We start from the raw sequence: 19,617 nt of genomic DNA, 5'->3' as shown, positions 1-19,617 counted from the left end.
ACCCTTTGTGCCCTACATTGGGTGCCAGAAAAGGACTGTCATGGTCGAAGCCCAGCAGCAACTAAGCACCACGCAGCTGCTCACTCACTCCCTCTGCCCCGGTGGGATGGGGGAGAGAATTAGAAAAGTAAGAGTGAGAAAACTCCTGGGTTGAGATAAGAACAGTTTAATAATTGAAATAAAGTAAAATAGTAGTGATAATAATAACAAGATGATGATGATGATGATGATAATAATAATAATAATAATAATAATAACAACAACAACAACAACAACAACAACAACAGTAATAATAATATACAAAGCAAGCGATGCACAATGCAATTGCTCACGACCCACTGACCAATACCCAGCCAGTTCCCAAGCAGCAATCACTGCCCTCTGGCCAACTCCCCCTAGTTTACATACTGAGCATGACATCATATGGTGTATGACATCTTTGGTCAGTTTGGGTCAGCTGTCCTAGCTATGCTCTCTCACAGCTCCTTGTGCACCTGGCAGACCATAGGAAGCTGAAAAGTCCTTGACTAGTATAAGCAGTACTTAGAAACAACTAGAACATCAGTGTGTTTCAGCATTATTCTCATACTAAATCCAAACCACAGCACTATGCCAGCTACTAGGAAGAAAATTAACTCTATCCCAGCCGAAACCAGGACAGTCAACCAACACTCCTAGGTCCTTCTATGACCTTCCTTTTATGACCTGGTGACCTGCCTGGTAGATGATGGAAAAGCTGTGGATGTCATTTACCTGGACTTTAGCCAAGTCTTTGACACAGTCTCCCATAATATTCTCCTTGGGAAGCTGGCAGCTCATGGCTTGGACGGGCATACTCTTCGCTGGATAAAAAACTGGCTGGGTAGCCAAGCCCAGAGACTAGTGGTGAATGGAGTTAAATCCAGTTGGTGGCCGGTCACGAGCGGTGTTCCCCAAAGCTTTGTTTTGGGGCCAGACTTGTTTAATATCTTTATCAATGATCTGGATGAGGGGATTGAGTGTGCCCTCAGTAAGTTTGCAGATGACACCAAACCAGGTGGGAGTGTCGATCTGCTGGAGCGTAGGAAGGCCCTGCAGAGGGATCTGGACAGGCTAGATTGGTGGGCCGAGGCCAATTATCACCAGGTCATAGAAGGAGACCAGTAATAATAATCAGTAGAAATAATAAATAGTCCTGTTTACATTGACCGTTTCCTTACAAACACCGTAGTCAGTCAGAAATAGTTACAAAGATTTATACATTTGTAATATTTGTTTTTCCCTGTGATGACCTAATTAGAAACAGAGTACCTTGGCTTTCAAAAGTTTCATCTAAGGTAGTACAGAATAAGTTTCCACTTTCTCTGTTCACTTAGTAAGTTCTAATTCTTTCTATTTTTCTTTCCCAGTTCAGAATGAAATTAATGTCTCCAGTTAATAGCTTTGCAGTACTACCTATGACTATGAATCAATAATAGTGAACCATTCCTAGTTTTTACTTTCATTATAAATAATCCAGCCACCAAGCCAGGAAACATGAAATTGCTACTACACCCTTAATTGGTTTAGTGGTGGACTTGATAATGTTAGGTTAATGGTTGGACTGGATGATCTTAAAGGTCTTTTCCAACCTAAACAATTCCATGACTCTATGAATATTTTCACAGGCCAAACTCAGTTTCATCAAAGTTTATTGTTTACAAAGTAGTGCATTCAAAATTCTGTACTTTATTGTACATATTGGATGTGATTTACACTTCCTTTTGGCATTTTGAAGTGTTCCTTTTTTTCATTTAACTTACCTCATATATAGTATAGTTGAATAAGCAGTCAAAGGGCTACAAAACCATGGATTGGATTTGGAACAATCTGGAAGGCCAAAATTGGCTCATCACTGAGTCCACTATGCCATGGAGTTATGCTGAAATTCCTATTTATATCTGGGAGGTATAGGAGAGATTCCCAGCTCTCTTTACACATTATGGAGTGACCATACTCAATGAACTTATCTAGGACGCAGAACCTAAAGCCTTATGAAGTGTATCATAACTGCTGTTTGACCTAGCTGGAAGCAGAAGGTCAAACAGAGCAGTATTTAAAGAACAGGTCTAAGAGGCAGATGGCAGACATCGTATCTGTGTTAAGCAAATAACTCAGACATGCAACCACCTCTAAATGGATATCAAATTCCATCAATATTCCTCAGAGGTATCTTAACTTCAAGCAGGTGACTGAGTCTCACTAATGTCAATTCTTTACTGGTATAATGTACTCTACTGAATCAGAATTTTATCTATTGTAGAAGTCCTAGATTAATTAACACTTCAGAGGATAAACAACTATTTATGTGATGTCATTATAACAAGTTAATGAAATAAAATCAGGTAAGATTAAAATACCAGCCCAAGTATCTCACTTATTTTGGTAAACAAAAAAATCACTTAAGAGTCATTATACCCTGTAAAGCAAAACTTAGATTGTCATTTCCATATGATGACTCCAAGATTTTGAGCAGTTGGTAATAGCTTGTTCTTTTCATTTAAATGGATCTGATCATAATACCACTTATTACATTACGAAAAAAGAAAAAAACAATCATATACCGCAGCATTTAAAAAATAAAAAAATCAGCAAATGATGTGTTCACAGCATTTAATAGAGACTTGGAATAAATTCTCCTGATTGTCAGGGTGGCAATTTGTGGAATATTGAGAGAGAATCTAGGTGAAACCAATTCTTACATGTCGTGTGAGAGATTGCAACTCCCTGGTTCAGCTGCTGTCCTATGCAGGGTTTTCTTAGCACTGACTCTGAACAGCCTAAAGGCTTTTAGCATGTACTAGATTGTTGCTGGAAAAATCCTAAAAGCAGAGCCAAGAAGAGATGCAGAGCAATAATATTCAGCTTTTCTCCTCTTTTGCTAAGGGATTGTTATGTTAATAGAGAGTGATTTGGGCAATTGACTCTAAGCTATTTAAAATTGGGTTTCTAGTCTGAAACACTTGTCTAGACAGTTTCTAAAGCAGAGATTCAGAAGCTTGTCTACAAGGTAATTCCTTCCCTTGATCTCAGGGTGCATTGATGGTAAGTATCAAAGTACTAGATTGAGATGCCTTCTGCTAAACTGCCTCCACTTTAAATATTTAGGTATTAACCTGGGCTAAAGTGATTGCTAGCCTAGAACAAAATCTACTGACCTCTCTCACCTCTCACACAAGTGAGTCAGCAATCAGGTCTAGGTACATTATGATAGGAAAAAAAAAGTCAGTGTCAGCAAATTAGTGTCTGACAGCTATTCAGGTACTACTGGCAGATAAATAAAGGGCAGAAGCAGAAATGCAAGATTATTCAGTTAATATAGAAATATACTTCCTTCAGGGTAGGCTGTCAATATCTGCTGAACACTCTTTTTCTAGCATGTCATGGAAGGGAAGGAAGGGAACTCCATTGGCTTCCAAAGTCCAGCAGCTCCTGTCAAGTGTGTAAGGCAAATGCTGATGTCTCGTCCAGCAAACTCTGACCACTGTATTCCTGTAGGGCAATGGTACTTGCCTGAAAACACCACTGGGGTAAAGCCACAGCTTGGTTATTAATGCAAACTTAAGTTAAGATGGTATTCTTGACACAGAATGGTATATTGACATAGAAATGATTCTTGGTTTTCCTCACCTCTAGGAGCAGAAAATGATTAGTTCAGACTAGACTCTGAGGTTTTGGGCAACGACATTTTGGTGAAAAGAAAAAATCAACCATAAGAGCTGGCAAAAGAGCTTATATATTGCTTCTTTTTACCAAGGGTTTCATTTCTACTGTGGTCTGAAAAAAGTGGCTTTATGATCGGATTGTATTGGCAGCCATTCTGTGACAGACCTGTTATAATCAGTTCGCATTTCTTTTCCTTGCATACTGGAAAACATACCCAAATATATCTTTAGAATAAGCTTCATTTTCTGGTACCAGGAGGCTATCTGACTACACGGAACATTTTGCACAGCCTTCATAATGTCAACAAAGTGTTGCCTTAAGTCCAATAAGCAGTAGATTTATTGAAAGTGACTTGTACAGTCAATATCTGGAATGAAACAGCTAGTTTCATCTTGTCCAATTTTTACATTACTCTTCATTTTCCCAGGGAACTACAAAGCCGAAACGCTTTCAGTAAAACACTTCCTTGTAAAATCATCTGTTTCATCTGTCACCGAGAAGGAATACATTTTCACTGCTTTAGTATCAGAATATGTATCCTTCATTTTATTTTAATTCAGCCACTGGAACCCTAATGATCAAAGCCATTTCAGATGGTACCATCAGTTATAACAGCCATCTCATTCACAAGTGAAGGATGAGTCTTTTTCTCTACTACTTAGAGACCAGTGATAATTCCCAGACCTCTTCTCTGTAGACAAATAATGCTATACCTTTCATGTACCCCTTCCATTTTTATAACTGCTGCAGTTTTATGACTTTTTGCAGGCCTTGGCTATAATAACTTCATGTTTTTGATGCCAGCAGCCCCAGAACAGTCACAATCCAATCATTCTGCTTTCATCTACTTTGATTAATTTGATTGTACATAATCCTGACTTCTAGAAGGAAATTCTGCAGAATATAGGTTGGCTCTGAAAGAGTTGATTTTCCTCTATAAAGTGGATGCAGCACATTATAGATGGCAGCAAACTATGCTAGAAACAATATTTATTTAGCACCTTATCAACTGTTTTGATACTGTTCATCAAAGCAAGTGGAACTGCCCTTGGATATTCTTCATATGTTTATCTTCTGTATATAGCATTTAATAATTTGTAGTTAAATTTGTTGTATGAAGGAGAAGCAAGTCATTAGCAAATTTAGTTAGAGAACATTGCTGTCCCACATAAGGCATGACTAACTTTTGAAACCTGGACATTTCTATTAAGTCTTGAGCTTCCTAATAGTCAGATAAAGAAACTTAGCTCCCTCAGGATGGCAACTGAAGCAGACAAGATGCTGAGCAAATGCTGTGTTAAACAGCAAAGAGGAGAGGAAAACACTGGAGACAGAAAGTCTGAAATTCTACTCTTTGGGTTAGGAATGAGAAAAGTGAACAGATAGCCTTCTCCAACCCTTTGGGTTCTGCAACACCTTTTTTTCTTTTCCCCACGAAAAAATTGTTATCCATCTTTCAAACCTCCCCCCCCCCCCCCCGCCCCCCCCACACCCCCCCCCCCCATATAGCTGTCACACAGAGAAGCTGTGCTACTACTTCCCCCTAGTGGTAATCCAAGTAGTTCAATCCTTCCTTCCTGCCTTTGCCGGCGACATGGTGAAATGCATGTGGGCTTTTCTTACTAAGGTTATCTTCCACCTTTCTTGAAACAGTTCTGGTGTATTGAAAATATTTTCAAGATTGATAAAGCAGCTGTTTATATTCACGATGGAATATTTTCCTCCATTGATGCCAAGGATCTTTAAGATCTTAGTGAGTAAGTTTTTACAGGCCTCAGATAGCCATGTAGCGGAGAAGACAATCTAGTTTTTCTCAGCAGAGATCACGGCTACGTAGTGTTGCAACCTTTGTATTGCATCTCCCTTGTCTAAAAAACGTGCTTTATATCTTAAATTCCTTTTTGCATCCTATATTCTACAACATCTCAAGAGACATAAAGTGCAACCCTGTAAAGTGCAACAAATAGAGAGCTCCAAAATTATAAATATTTTCACATTAAGAACCATGTGACTTTAATCTTGAAGGATGTATAATGATAGAATTGATAGAATGTCCTAAAGAAATCACTGTCACTAGAAATGTCTCTGTAAGAATAGAATTAGTTGTGCAAATTTGTTGGCAGAGAGAAGGAATTTAAATTCTTCAAAAATAAAGCCACTTTTTCCTCACTCTAAAGCTGCATATTCAAAATATATACTAACCAGTCCAGATCATTTAGTAGCCACCTTGACAGGCTGTTTTCTTCTTGTCTCTGGTAATGAATTTACCTCACTGCAGAGTTAAAAGCTGCATGCAGCAGAACTGAAATAAGGCAATTTAGAAATTAAGTCTGTTATTGCTGTTTACTTACATATTAAGATTGTTCTTATGATGTCATGTCTTTTCACTTTTTGTCAGTATGTGTGCTCAAACACCAAGGAAGCATTGTAGGATTAAGAGTGTTTGTGTGAGCACTCCTCTAACACTCATTTTGAATACGGCTATTTCCAGTATTGCATTATCCACTGCACCTTTTTGCAAAGCACTCTGCCACATCTATGAATAAAGTTCATAACAAAAAGAAATGTCATACATGTTCATTTTTGTTTTCAGCTTCCTGACAGCTGTGTCTGACTGCTTAGAAGCAACTGACAGCACCAGTGGCTTTCTAGGTATTGACCTTGAGAACCTAAAATTGAAAAATGTCATCCAATTCTCCTGTAACCAACCAGCTTTGAAGATGTCTCCAAGTATGCACCGTAGCTGAAGGCTCTAAGGAAGTACTAACTAACTATTATATCAAGAAACTATTACATCAGCCAGCAACTGGATGTTGCATTGTCTGTGTCACACAAGGGCACAACTCATAGATCGATCTACTAATACTGAAAGTGACCATGGACAGAGATTGAGATAATATTGCCAGACCTGTCTGCAGTCTTTGACAAAGTAGTCCACAGAGCAGGAGCATCACTCTTACATGACCTACCTATCAGCAGCAGACAATCCAGTACCACAAACTCAACACAATTAAAGATGTAAAAACTAGAAAGGATACCTCATCCCTAAAGCACTTCTATAGTATTTAAATAAACATACCACTCCACGCCAAGCCACACTACACCACGCCATGCCACCCCATGCCCTGCCATGCCATGCAACACCCCCTTCAGCTGCAAGAGAGAAGCAGAATATACAGGGGAGATGTCACATCAACCCACAACTTTATGATAATAGTGCTCAGCTGTGCACCAATTATCAGTGTCTTACAATAAAAAAAAATTAGTAATCAGGTGCCTAATTGAAAATGGTGGCAAGAGAATCTGATTTCAGCCTGGGAAACAAGAAATTAATGAGATTTTAGGACAATTGGGGTTTTTTTTTAGATTTTCTGAGACAAATAAATTTATTCTATAATACTTATGAGAGTTTACTAAAATATTCCGAGAAAAGCAGTGGTTATCACTAAGGGCTTGTAGAAGATGAGTTGCCAGCTAGAGAAAGCAGAATATATTACTGTCTTGAATGAGAGGACTAGAGCAAGCTGTACATTGCCATAACTTTGTACATAAGAAAAAGTTACTAAGACAGTGAGGAGGGTTAACCACGGCTTGTGCCCACCAAGCCGCTCTATCACTCCCCACCTCAACTGGACCGGGGAGAGAAAATATCACAAAAAAATCATGGGTCAAGATAAGGACAGGGAGATCACTCACCATTACCATCACAAACAAAACAGACTCAGCTTGGGGAAATAAATTCAATTTATTGCCAATCAAATCAGAGCAGAATAATGAGGAAAAAAACCAAACCTAACACCAACTTCCCCTCACCCCTGCCTTCTTCCTGAGCTCAACTTCACTCCTACCTCCTCCCCCTGACCAGTGCAGGGGGATGGGCAATAGGGGTCAAGGTCAGTTCATAGCTCCTTCCTCCTCACACTCTTCCCCTGCTCCAAAGTGGGGTCCCTCTCATGGGATATAGTCCTCCATGAATGTGGGTCCTTGCCACAGGCTGCTGTTCTTCAAAAATTGCTTCAGCATGGCTCCTTTCCAGGGGGTGCAGTCTTTCAGGAACAGACTGCTCTAGCATGGGTCTCTTGTGGTTCCACAGCTCCTGACAGGAGCCTGCTCCAGCACGGGCTCTCCATGGGCCCACAGACTCCTTCAGGGCATATCCACCTGCTCCAGTGTGGGGTACCCCGCAGTCTGCATGTTGTATATCTGCTCCACTGTGGACCTCCATGGACTGCAGGGGGACAGCCTGCCTCACCATGGTCTTCACCACAGGCTGCAGGGGAATCTCTGTTCCAGTGCTTGGAGCACCTCCTCCCTCTCCTTCTTCACTGACCTTGGTGTCTGCAGAGGTGTTTCACATATTCTCACCCCTCTCTCCTGGTTGCTGCTGAACAGCAGTTTTTACTCCTTCTTAAATATGTTATCACAGAGGTGCTACCAATGTCACTGGTTAGCTCAGCTTTGGCCAGCAGTGGGTCTGTCTCAGAGCCATCTGGCACTGGCTCCATCTAACATCAGGGCAGCTTCTGGCATCTTTTCACAGAAGCCACACTTGTAGACCCCCAGTACCAAAACCTTGCCACTTAAACCCAATATAGGCAGGTAGCTAAGGATCTAGACATAGGAATGTGTTCGTCAAGAATCTGAAATTGTCAAGAAAAAGTAGTGTTATTCTAGCTTTGTGCCTTATTCTGGTAAAGTAAAAGGTCTTTTAGATAGAGAGGATTAGGATATGTGTTACACCTTTATTTCAGTAGTTTTTTTGGTTAAGAATCATCTAGATGAACTTGCTCTAAATTAGGCACAAGATTTAAATACCTACATACTTTCACAGAAAATATTATTATTACATCTATTTGGAAGAGGGGGTTAAAATTAAGAACTGTTTTTATGAATTTGAGAAATTCTCTAAGAAAATATTTTGGGTCATGATAAGTGCTTATTTTATACTGATAAATGCATAAGAAGCAGGATCAAAATAGGCTGGAGAGTAATGGACTGTAACAGTTTTGCAAAAAGCTACCTGGAAGCTATAGTAGAGTAAATCATCAATGCAGACCGTGTCATAGGGGAAAGAAAAAAAAAACCCCACACCACCAGCCACAATAGTTTGTGTGTACTAAGGGAAAACATGTGTGTCCTCAGCATGAAAGGAAGTTGTAGCGAGGTGGGTGTTGGTCTCTTCTCCCAAGCAGTTAGAGATAGGATGAGAGGAAATGGACTCAAGCTGCGCCAGGGGAGGTTTAGATTGGATATTAGAAAAAATTTCTTTACAGAAAGGGTAGTCAAGCATTGAAACAGGCTGCCCAATGAGGTTGTGGAGTCACCATCCCTGGAAGAGTTCAAAAAAACGGGTAGATGTGGCACTTTGGGACATGGTTTATTGGGCATGGTGGTGTTGGGTTGATGGTTGGACTGATGATCTTAGAGGTCCTTTCCAATCTTAATGATTCCTAGTTTTTACTTTCATTATAAATGATCCAGCCATCAAGCCAGGAGGCGTGGGGATGCTACTCTACCCTTAGTTGGTTTAGTGGTGGACTTGGTAGTGTTAGGTTAATGGTTGGACTGGATGATCTTAAAGGTCTTTTCCAACCTAAACAATTCTATGATTCTATGATTCTATGAATAACATAGTCTTTTTCTATTCAGTATGTACTAGTTATAGAAAAGTATCTTGCTTAAAAAGCTCTGCCCTTTAAAAAAGACAAGTATTAGTGAAGATAATCAGTGAAGGGAACCAAGAACGATCAGAGGTTTACTAAAAATAAATAGATTTGATCTTCAAGACTGTAGTGAAGATCAAATTGTAGCCAAATAACTTCAGATTTTGGTAGCCAAACACTAACAAAAAATAATCTTTTAAGGTATTCTTCAACACAAATTGGTCTGATGCTAAGACATGCCTAATTTCCATCCACTGTTGCTGACAAAACATCTAGAACTTTAATAGAATCTAGTTATGAATAAAGAAAATCTGTTTGAAGAATGAAATAATTTTAATTAGGAAAGAAATTGCTTTGAAGATCTAACTATGACTTTTCTTTCACTTTCCAGGGCAAGTAAATAGTCCTCACAACATTCAAGTGGCCCAAAGCATTGGGTTCTTACTTGAATCCTCTTTAAGTACAGTTAAATGAGGAGACTCATTTTTGTCTAATTTCCAGTGTATTCCTCTGCTTTCAGTTTGCTGGGAAGCTTTAGTCTTTCTGCTATGTAGAAGATCCTTTGATCTTCTACAGGAAGAACTTCCAGGTTAGATGACTGCAGGTCAGTGCCTCTGAATCTGTGTGTCAAGGTTATGCACAAATTCCAGCTGGTACAAATGGTATCTATCACCTTCTCCATATTCTAGCAATCATAAACACATTAGGCTCTATTCCCTTCAATTAAGATCAGCTTTCTTTGCCAATACAAGGCCCAATTTTTAAAGTAATTAATAGATGAGTCTGGCTACTTTTAAGACTGACGTCTGATCTTTAAATGACTTCAACAGCTGCTTTTGTTTTTTCTGGGACAATGCAGGCCACTGAGCTGGAATGAAGCATATAACAGATGAGGGTGGAAAATTTTCTGAGGAGAAGTTTACACATGGAGGATAAAAAAATCTTCAAGAGGTGGTCAAGAAAGTTCAGCTAAGCCTTTTATAGGTAATGGCATGCATGTCTTCCCTTATGTTTCCTCCCCAAATTCCTACCATAACCAAGGGTACAATTAGCAATAGAGGGAAAGAAGGGTCAGGTGTGACTCTGGAGAGACTTCTTTTCTTATATGATGTTCTTATGTAAAGGACAGTCAGCTGGGCAGTAGGCAGATAGCTAGATAGACCTCCCTTTGGTTCTTGAGCATTGCAGCAAATGGAAGCACAGGAACTCTCATGAACTGGAGTACAACCTCCACACATTTGATGTGCAGTTATTAATCCTCCATTTAGCAGCATGATCCACTGTGCAAAGTACATATGTAATGGATAAAGAACAGGGACTTTGGTAAATTGAATTTATGCACAGTAAAAGATAGAAAGGGAGCAATAAATTGTGTATTTATGTAACTCACATATGCCATTAATGTCATATCAAATGTAAAGAAAAAAATAATTAATTCTCACAATTTCTTTTAGCTGCTGGCATGCATTGCTCAAAAATAATGCTCTTAGTTGTGTGATTGCAGTCATTCACCCTGCTTCCTACACCCACTGCTGCAAAGGAGGAACAGCAAATTAGACTGTGTATATTGTATTTTTTCTGTAGTATTGTCTATAAACTCTGTAAACAAATTTTTCCTCAGGAATAAAATATGTCCTCACTGTTCTGAAGAAACTGAGTAAAGTTGGAGTTTCTCCACAGTAACTGAGAGCAGAATTTAGTTTGTTGTCTTTCCAGTCCTTAAAAATAATATTCCAAGGGGGATCAAATTTACGACAATAGAATGGCAGTCATGACAGTGTGGCTGCTTTTCAGTTTGTTTGTTGTTCTGAGTCATCGCTCTGTAGACTCCTCAAGTCCAGAGGGAGAAAAATAATATGCTTTAATGGTTTCTTTCTCTTTGCACCCCAACATTTTTAAAGAAAGCCTAAAACTAATTTAAAAAAGTTTTCAAGCTAGCTTGAACAGCTGGTTATTGCATTTAACCTTTGCATGTGTAAGCATGTTTGATGAAATGAACAAGCAAATCCATTTATTTTTATCCTTTATAAGTATTTCTTGAAAAACATGAATATAAGAAATTGTTTCTTAAGAGAAATTCTAGGAACTGGATGCTCTGACTGTGTCAATGAAGAGTGTCTGAGACTAAAGAAGTAATATTCTGTTTCCACAGTTCACTTGGCATATAGCAGTTATATTCATTAGGAAATGGTTCATAGTGAATTTTGCTTAACAGTGCAAGCACTTATCTCAGTGGGACAATATTCAAGTTTCTGGAAATACATTAGGGTGATCAGCCTATTTTTCTTAGGTTCTTTTATGACATTTCAGGATAGATCTGGTAGAGGAACTTTTCTGCCAGTATACTACTGACTGAGATTAGATTGGGGATGTGTGTGAGAAGAGGTTTGGATAGCAGCTTGATCAGAAGACGACTGAAAATGAGCAACTTTTGTAGGAAAGGCCTGTGTTGTCCCTTCCTGATGCTGAAGTATAAGGGGAAGTCTAAATCACTTCTTTCTGATTCGTAATTTCTATAGTCAATCCATAGGCAGGTAACACAGGTTACACTGCTAAAGACACTCATTTTGGGGTATAAAATGGCTCACTGGCTGCATGATATAAACTCACATTTTTGCCCATAAAGGCTAAATGTTTCCAGTGTGGCTGCATCTCTGCCACATTCTGTTTGCTCCAAATTTCCTACTGTATTCATGTGTTGTCACCTAGCTCTCCCACATAAGAAACTATGGAGGACGAGCACACAGGTTGAAGTGTTGCAACCACAATAACTCCCTTGCTATGGTTTTGGTCCATGCCAGGCAATGCTTTGAAGGACTGTATGGGTCAGATGCCATTCCCAGTACACATTGTAGATGACAGCACACTGGTTTGGATGGAGGAAGGAGTTTAATGACCCTGTGACTGTAATTAGTGTGCGTAGCTGGCAGATCAAACTACCCCCGTAAACCCTCCTCAGTTTAATCTCAGAGTTAATTATTTAGTTGCATCTAGATACAGCCCTGGGCAAATCAACATACAGGTCGTGTGAATAAACAGGAGACCTGAAAACAAACTGGGGAGCTACTGGGCAGTGTTGATGTACCACAAAAGAATATCTGTGGTTAGAACAGTGTTCACTGCCCTCACTGGGCACACTCAGACATGTAGTAAATGGAGTGCTGTAAGATTGGTCAAATGAAGGTATGGAAGACCAGACTGATACACTAATAGCATTTTTTAAGGACCTTAGCACCAAAGTTTACATCAATTATGTATATTCAGCATACACATCTCTAGAACCATTAGGAAATCTGAAAGTTAGGCCAGAATGGAAAACTAACTGGGATTCAGGCAGTGGCCTCTGTCCACAATAAAGAACACTCTGAGCACTTATAAATACAGCCATATAGATTATTTCCCTCAAGAAATTTTTTCAGTCCTTTCTTTTAAATTATGATTGCTAAATAAGAAGCTGCTTCCCGCCACACCTCTTCCTTCCTTTTAAGTCTAATTACCTGAAAACCCACTGTAATCCAAAAAATTTCTACAATTTTCTCCATTATTGAAGGGAGTTCAAATCCTCCTTTAACATAACACTCCCTAACTACACTGCTATAGGTTATAAATACAGTCCATACTCTAGCCTTTTCTGTTGGATGCATGTCCCTGTGAAGAAAATCCAGACTGATCAGGACAAAAGAAGGTCTCCTCTAGCCTAATGATAAACCACTTGTAAAAGAAGAATATTGATTTTTCTCTGTACTTTCAGAGGTTTTCTGTATTTTACTGAATAGTCATTTAACTTAAAATATGCTATGGTGAAAAAAAACACCGTAGTGGATCTGCATGAAGGCTGCTCAGAGAATTCTGATAGAGGTCAGTCTCATTTCTAGATTGTGGCCTAGCTTATGCATGAGTGAAATACTGATGTTTACTCTAGACAGGACACTAACAGATCTACAGATGAATGGAAATGCAGCTCTAGGCACCTGATGAACCACACCATAGCCAAACTACAGGACCTGTGGAGTTAGGGCAATTTCAGGCTTAGATTCATGCATCTCTTTATGACCTGCAGGTGCTTCATGGATAAATCTCTATTCAACAGATAATCCCATTACTTGTAGCAGATGTGTTAGTGTGATATAAGAAATTATCCTATATAAGAAAGTCCTAACTTGGTATTTACCTTTTCTCATAGATACTCTTACGTTGTACGTAATATATAACTTCTTATCTGTATTGTCACATCACTTAATAGTACTACTTTACCATAGGGAACTTGCTCCTCTTTCTATATCTCACAGCTGGAGAAACTCTAATTAAGAACATACCTAAATTCTGTAGAAAAAACCTGAAAATTTGTGCAATATACAGAAACTTAAATTTTCTACTGAATTTTCCTAATGACACATACAGAAAAACAGTAAAATAAGGTGAAAGAATGAAGTGAATTATCTGGAAAAGAGAGATTTTACTTAGACAGAAAATTGTAATTCAAACCATGGTTTTCTCCAAATTTGTAAGAAACAGTTAAAGACAGCAATTTGTTTTCCTATTTGGAACAATGACATATCTGTACATTCTACCAAAAGCAGAAAAAAAAGTATTTTTTTATGCCTCTGTTAAGCTGACAGCACAGTACCTACTCTCTATTTCATTACTGAAGGTGGCTGTGTTCCAAGCAGGGGTTGCACACACGTTATTTCAATCCAAAAACATATAAAGCTCAATTATGATTTATTACCAAAAAAATAGCTAAGTAATGCTTAATACACAAAATTTTGGAATAGAATGGAAAGTCCAATAAGCACATAATATAAATCACATTTTGGAAACAAAAACTGTTTGGTTGATAATGGCATAATAATCAGTGGAAATGTTTGTCAGGAGAAATAATAAGCATGTTTACGTTAGCTCTTTTTAATTACATTGTTAACACAATCAGTTTCATTTTATAGCAGCCAACTAAAGTCTATTACATGAAGCATTGGAAGCTTTCATAATACAGATTTCTAGTTGAATGATCCATTCATAATTAACTGTTTCTGATCAGAGGACTATATTTAAATTCTATGTTTTCTATTACTTACTTTTTAGAGTCTTTTCATGTTTATATCTTTTTTTCTTTTAATTTTTTTCTTCTTGTTTTCTCTTTTTTATTATCTCTTTTCTTTTTCTTCAAGAATTGATGTGGTATGTACTAGCTAGACCTGTCAGTTAAATTTGAGGACTATCCCCTAATTTTGTGGATTTCTGCTGTAATAGAATGATCTATTTTCCTTTAAAAAGGCTTGGCGGGGGATGGGGGGGGGGAGGAGAGCTGCAATTTAAACGTCATGCCAGCAATAAATACACAGATTATTTTACTGTTCTTACAGTTATGCTGACAATGTATGGATAAGATGAAATCTACATTTCATCTCCTGTGCATGGCTGCTTTATACAATAGAGTAGCTAAGATCAAATCTGCAGTAATGACAAACTCTTAAAACTCTCACATACACCTCAAATCACAGCTGAGAGGGTTCAATCCCTGAGGATTGGGCTGTAAATGAAGGGATTGCTTTTATTCATAATACCAAAAATATATAAGACTTCAGGGAATATCTTAGCACTGATGATAAAAATGTTATTTGTGCATTTCCAGAATCACTAAGCTTCCATGTGGCTCAGCAATGAAAACAAGAAACATTTAATACAGACCTACAGACATGTAAAGCTGAAGGAAGAAAGAACATTTTTGTTTATTTTTACAAGAGCCTTGTATCTGCTATAGAAAATAAAGCACATACTGTTCTTCACTAGCAGTTTTTTATTTTTTTAATCAAGCTACTATATATTGGTGAAGAAGTGTTTCATTAGTATCCCCCATTCTGGTCTTTAAGGCAAAAGGTTTTCAATTCACCTATCTTCAAGTTAATTAAGTTGAACTTTACATAAATAGTAGAAAATTACTCAGAGATGTCCTTGTCCATCATATCAGTAGTATAGTACAAGTTCAAGACATGTCAATGAGACAGAAAACAGTTGGCATTTTCTATGAATAATTCTGTCCTTCACAGTACTGATTACTCCTGTGCTCCTTTGTTTACCTTCCTTGTTCAGCTGCTGCACTTTTCACCTCTGTACTAGGTTCATTTTGAGCAACTGCTGTATCATTTCTTGTATGCCAGAAGTATGCTGTATGACAACCTCCAGGCATGCAAAAAAGTTTGCAGAAAATCTAAAAAAGATGTAAGGGAAAATATTTCACAAGAAAGTTCTTTTATTTCAGTCTTAATTTTTTATAAATATAACTTTTATAAGTATGTCACTGAACTTGCTGCTGTCAGTGGAAGTTGCAGGGTGTTATTTGCTTAACAATGCTGAAAATCAAATTAGACATATATATATTTGTGTATATATATATATATATAAAAATGGGACACTAGATGTCAAATTTCAATCTGATGGATCTATGAATAGATTATCACCTGTATCTCTATAGAAATGCAGGCCAGCCTTCAACTATACCCACCCAAAAGCAAAAAAATCTCTTACATGTGTTTTCATAATGTTAACCAAATCACCTGTTTCTTGATTTAGTCGTGCATCTAAAAAAAACAAGACTTTTGTTCATTTGTTTGCAGTGTTATGTAACTTGTGGGGCTTTTGCTTCCAGGAATCCAACATAAGACTGAGAAATGTCAGCAAGTGATGGTCAGTGTGGGTTTTTTCCTTATTAGTGGCTTTATGGGATTCAGGCTACATTACACCATCTTTAGACACCTCAGAAGAGCTCCATTTGCAGAAGGTGAATACTAAGCAGAGTTAGAAAATGAAACTTTTTTGTCTTAGTCAAGTCACCTAAAACTCACATTCCCCCACCATTTTAGAAAATGTAAGTGTGCTTTGCTTCCATCATTGTTTCCTCAGTGTTTCTCTTCTGTCTGTGTTACTGTTACCATAGAGACTGGAGGAAAAACAGCACATCGGGTTTTAAGAATCACTGGTTTCTTGCCAGGTAAACTTCCATAAGTGCTGATCCCTTCTTTATCCCTAGAGTTGCAGTCTTTCAAACTCCTGCTTCCTTCTTCTATCTGCTTTACCCATGTGTTTTCGATAGGAGGAACACAAACGTCATCACTGCAGTTTCTCTTCCTCTTTGTGCTGTGTTCACCCTCAGCTCTTTCAGCCCAAATCACCATTTCCAGTGGGAACATCCTAAGCCATTTGGATAAACAATGACAATAAGGAAAGATGAAAGGGAAAAGGAGGATGAAGAGCAGAAAGGAAAAGAAAGAAAGAAAGAAAGAAAGAAAGAAAGAAAGAAAGAAAGAAAGAAAGAAAGAAAGAAAGAAAGAAAGAAGGAAAGAGAGAAAGAGAGAAAGAAAGAAAGAAAGAAAGAAAGAAAGAAAGAAAGAAAGAAAGAGAGAAAGAAAGAGAAAAAGAAAGAGAGAAAGAGAGAAAGAAAGAGAGAAAGAAAGAAAGAAAGAAAGAAAGAAAGAAAGAAAGAAAGAAAGAAAGAAAGAAAGAAAGAAAGAAAGAAAGAGAGAGCAAGAAAGAAAGAAGGAGAAAAAGACAGAAAGAGAATCATAGAATCATAGAACCATAGAATCATAGAATGCTTTGGGTTGGAAGGGATATTTAGAGATCATCTAGCCCAACCCCCCTGCAGTGAGCAGGGACAGCTTTCACTAGATCATGTTGCTCAGAGCCCCGTCCAACCTGACTTTGAATGTTTCTCGAGATGGGGCCTCCACTACCTCTCTGGGCAACCTGTTCCAGTGCTTCACTACCCTCACTGTAAAAAATTCCTTCCTTAAATCCAGTCGAAATCTATTCTTCTTTCATATAAATCCATTATTCCTTGTCCTATCACAACAGGCCTTGCTAAAGAGATTGTCCCCATGCTTCCTGTAGGCCCCTTTTAGGTACTGAAAAGCTGCAATAAGGTCTCCCTGCAGCCTTCTCTTCTCCAGGTTGAACAACCCCAACTCTCTCAGCCTGGCCTCATAGGAGAGGTGCTCCAGCCCTCGGATCATTTTTGTGGCCCTCCTCTGGGCCCGCTCCAACAGGTCCATGTCCTTCTTGGGCTGAGGGCTCCAGAGCTCGATGCAGTACTCCAGGTGAGGTCTCACCAGAGCAGAGTAGAGGGGCAGAATCACATCCCTCATCCTGCTGGCCACGCTTCTTTTGGTGCAGCCCAGGATACGGTTGGCTTTCTGGGCTGCAAGTGCACATTGTTGGCTCATGCCCAGCTTTTCATCCACCAGTACCCCCAAGTCCTTCTCCACAGGGCTTCTCTTAATCCCTTCATCTCCCCAGCCTGTACTGATATTGGGGGTTGCCCCGTCCCAGGTGCAGGACCTTGCACTTGGCTTTGTTGAACCTCATGAGGTTCACACAGGCCCACTTCTCCAGCTTGTCCAGGTCCCTTTGGATGACATCTCGTCCTTCTGGCATGTCAGCTGCACCATTCAGCTTGGTGTCATCTGCAAACTTGCAGAGGGTGCACTCGATCCCACTGTCTATGTCATTGATGAAGATGTTAAACAGCACTGGTCCCAGTACGGACCCCTGAGGGACTCCACTTGTCACTGGTCTCCATGTAGAAATAGAGCTGTTAACCATGACCCTCTGGATGTGACCATCCAGCCAACTCCTTATCCACCAAATAGTCCTGTCAAAATCCATATCTCTCCAACTTAGAGAGAAGGATGTTGTGGGGACTGTGTCAAACTCTTTACAGAAGTCGAGATAGATGACATCTGTGGCTTTTCCTTTGTCCGCTAGTGCAGTCACTCCTCCTTAGAAAGCCACTAGGTTAGCCAGGTAGTAATTTTAAGGACATTTTCACAGCACAAAAATCTCCAGTTCAGACAAATAAAAATACAATCCCCTTGCATACTAGTTAAATTGTTATACTTATGGAAAATTTTCACTTTTTCACTGAGTTGTTGATGCAGTTTTTAGTTGCAATTCAGTTATTCAAATTCAGATGTTTGGTTTGGCTTACAAGACCAATGTTTGCTAACTACCAAGACTCTCTAATTTTCAAGTAGAGAAGATGGCTTTCTCCAGCCAATTTTTCTTTCAGTAAAAAAATGAATGAAATTATAATATTGTGTTTCTCTTTGGAAAAATATGTTACTAATTCAAAAATAGAGGAACATGGTTTTGAAGAAAAGAAGCTGGTTTGTGAAATAACTACTTGCAAAAAAACCCAACTCATAAGTAGCTTTAATAGTAAAATAAATCCACAAAAATACAGAAAGAGTAGGCTTGTAATTATATTCGTATTTGTCTTTCAAATCACTTTTAAATAGAAGTATTTTTCTTTTAATTGTCTTATTTCTCATAGTGTGACTCAGATGTAACAATACACTATACCTCTGTTTCCAGTGCTTCCATTTACATGACTCTAAAATAGCAACAAATCAGAATAATTATCATAATTCAGTCTTCTGTGTCCCTGAAAAGTTTTTCTCATCACATATTTCTGCAGGCCAACGGTGACAGCTTGTTCTCACCTAGCCTTTTTCACTGAAGACTGACAGAACTGAGTGTTTCACCTTCCCTATTTCTTGATGTGTTGGGAGATTTCAATAACTTTTAGGTCTAACACCTTTCTTTTGTTTCATTCTGCAGAGAAAATGTTATCTATGATTGTGCTTTTTAATGCTATGGATATGCTGATATCAATACTTATAGAGACACTATTTGAGCTGTTCAGATCAAAGACTAACACCAATAACCAACCATTTTGCCATTAGTGAAGGTAACAGCAGGGAATCTATTAAGGCTCTATGCCCTTTGGATGATCAAGTGAATATGATAAATTCCTAATGTTAGTATAGGATGTGCTTTCAACAATACCTCCATATGTACCCATGTGAACTTCAGTATGTACTTTTTCAGCACAACATCTGCATTTATAGTTCATAGAATGTCATGCCAGTGATTTCATATGAGCAACTCATCTGTGCAAAGTGCACAGGCTTCAAACAATACCCACTATAACAAGCAATATATTTTGTATTCACAAAACTCATCATATTGACAGCTGCACGTGATTCTCCAGATTGCTATTTCACTTGAGCCTCCGTTCTCCTCACAGACCATTAAAATAGAAACAATTTATTGCCCTCTATTACCCCCTGACTGCCTCTTCTGTCCTACCTTCCTCCTCTCACCCAATCAATCCTGCTCATATCCCCTGAGTGCACATACAGTTTCCACATCCTAATGATTTTTCCCATTTTCTCAAGTTGCTGCTCTATCACCCCATCTCACCTCCTGATCC

The sequence above is a fragment of the Pelecanus crispus genome, chromosome Z (genome assembly GCF_030463565.1).
Source record: "Pelecanus crispus isolate bPelCri1 chromosome Z, bPelCri1.pri, whole genome shotgun sequence".
NCBI classification, from domain to species: Eukaryota; Metazoa; Chordata; class Aves; order Pelecaniformes; family Pelecanidae; genus Pelecanus; species Pelecanus crispus.
Note: the sequence above shows the minus strand (reverse complement) of the source record.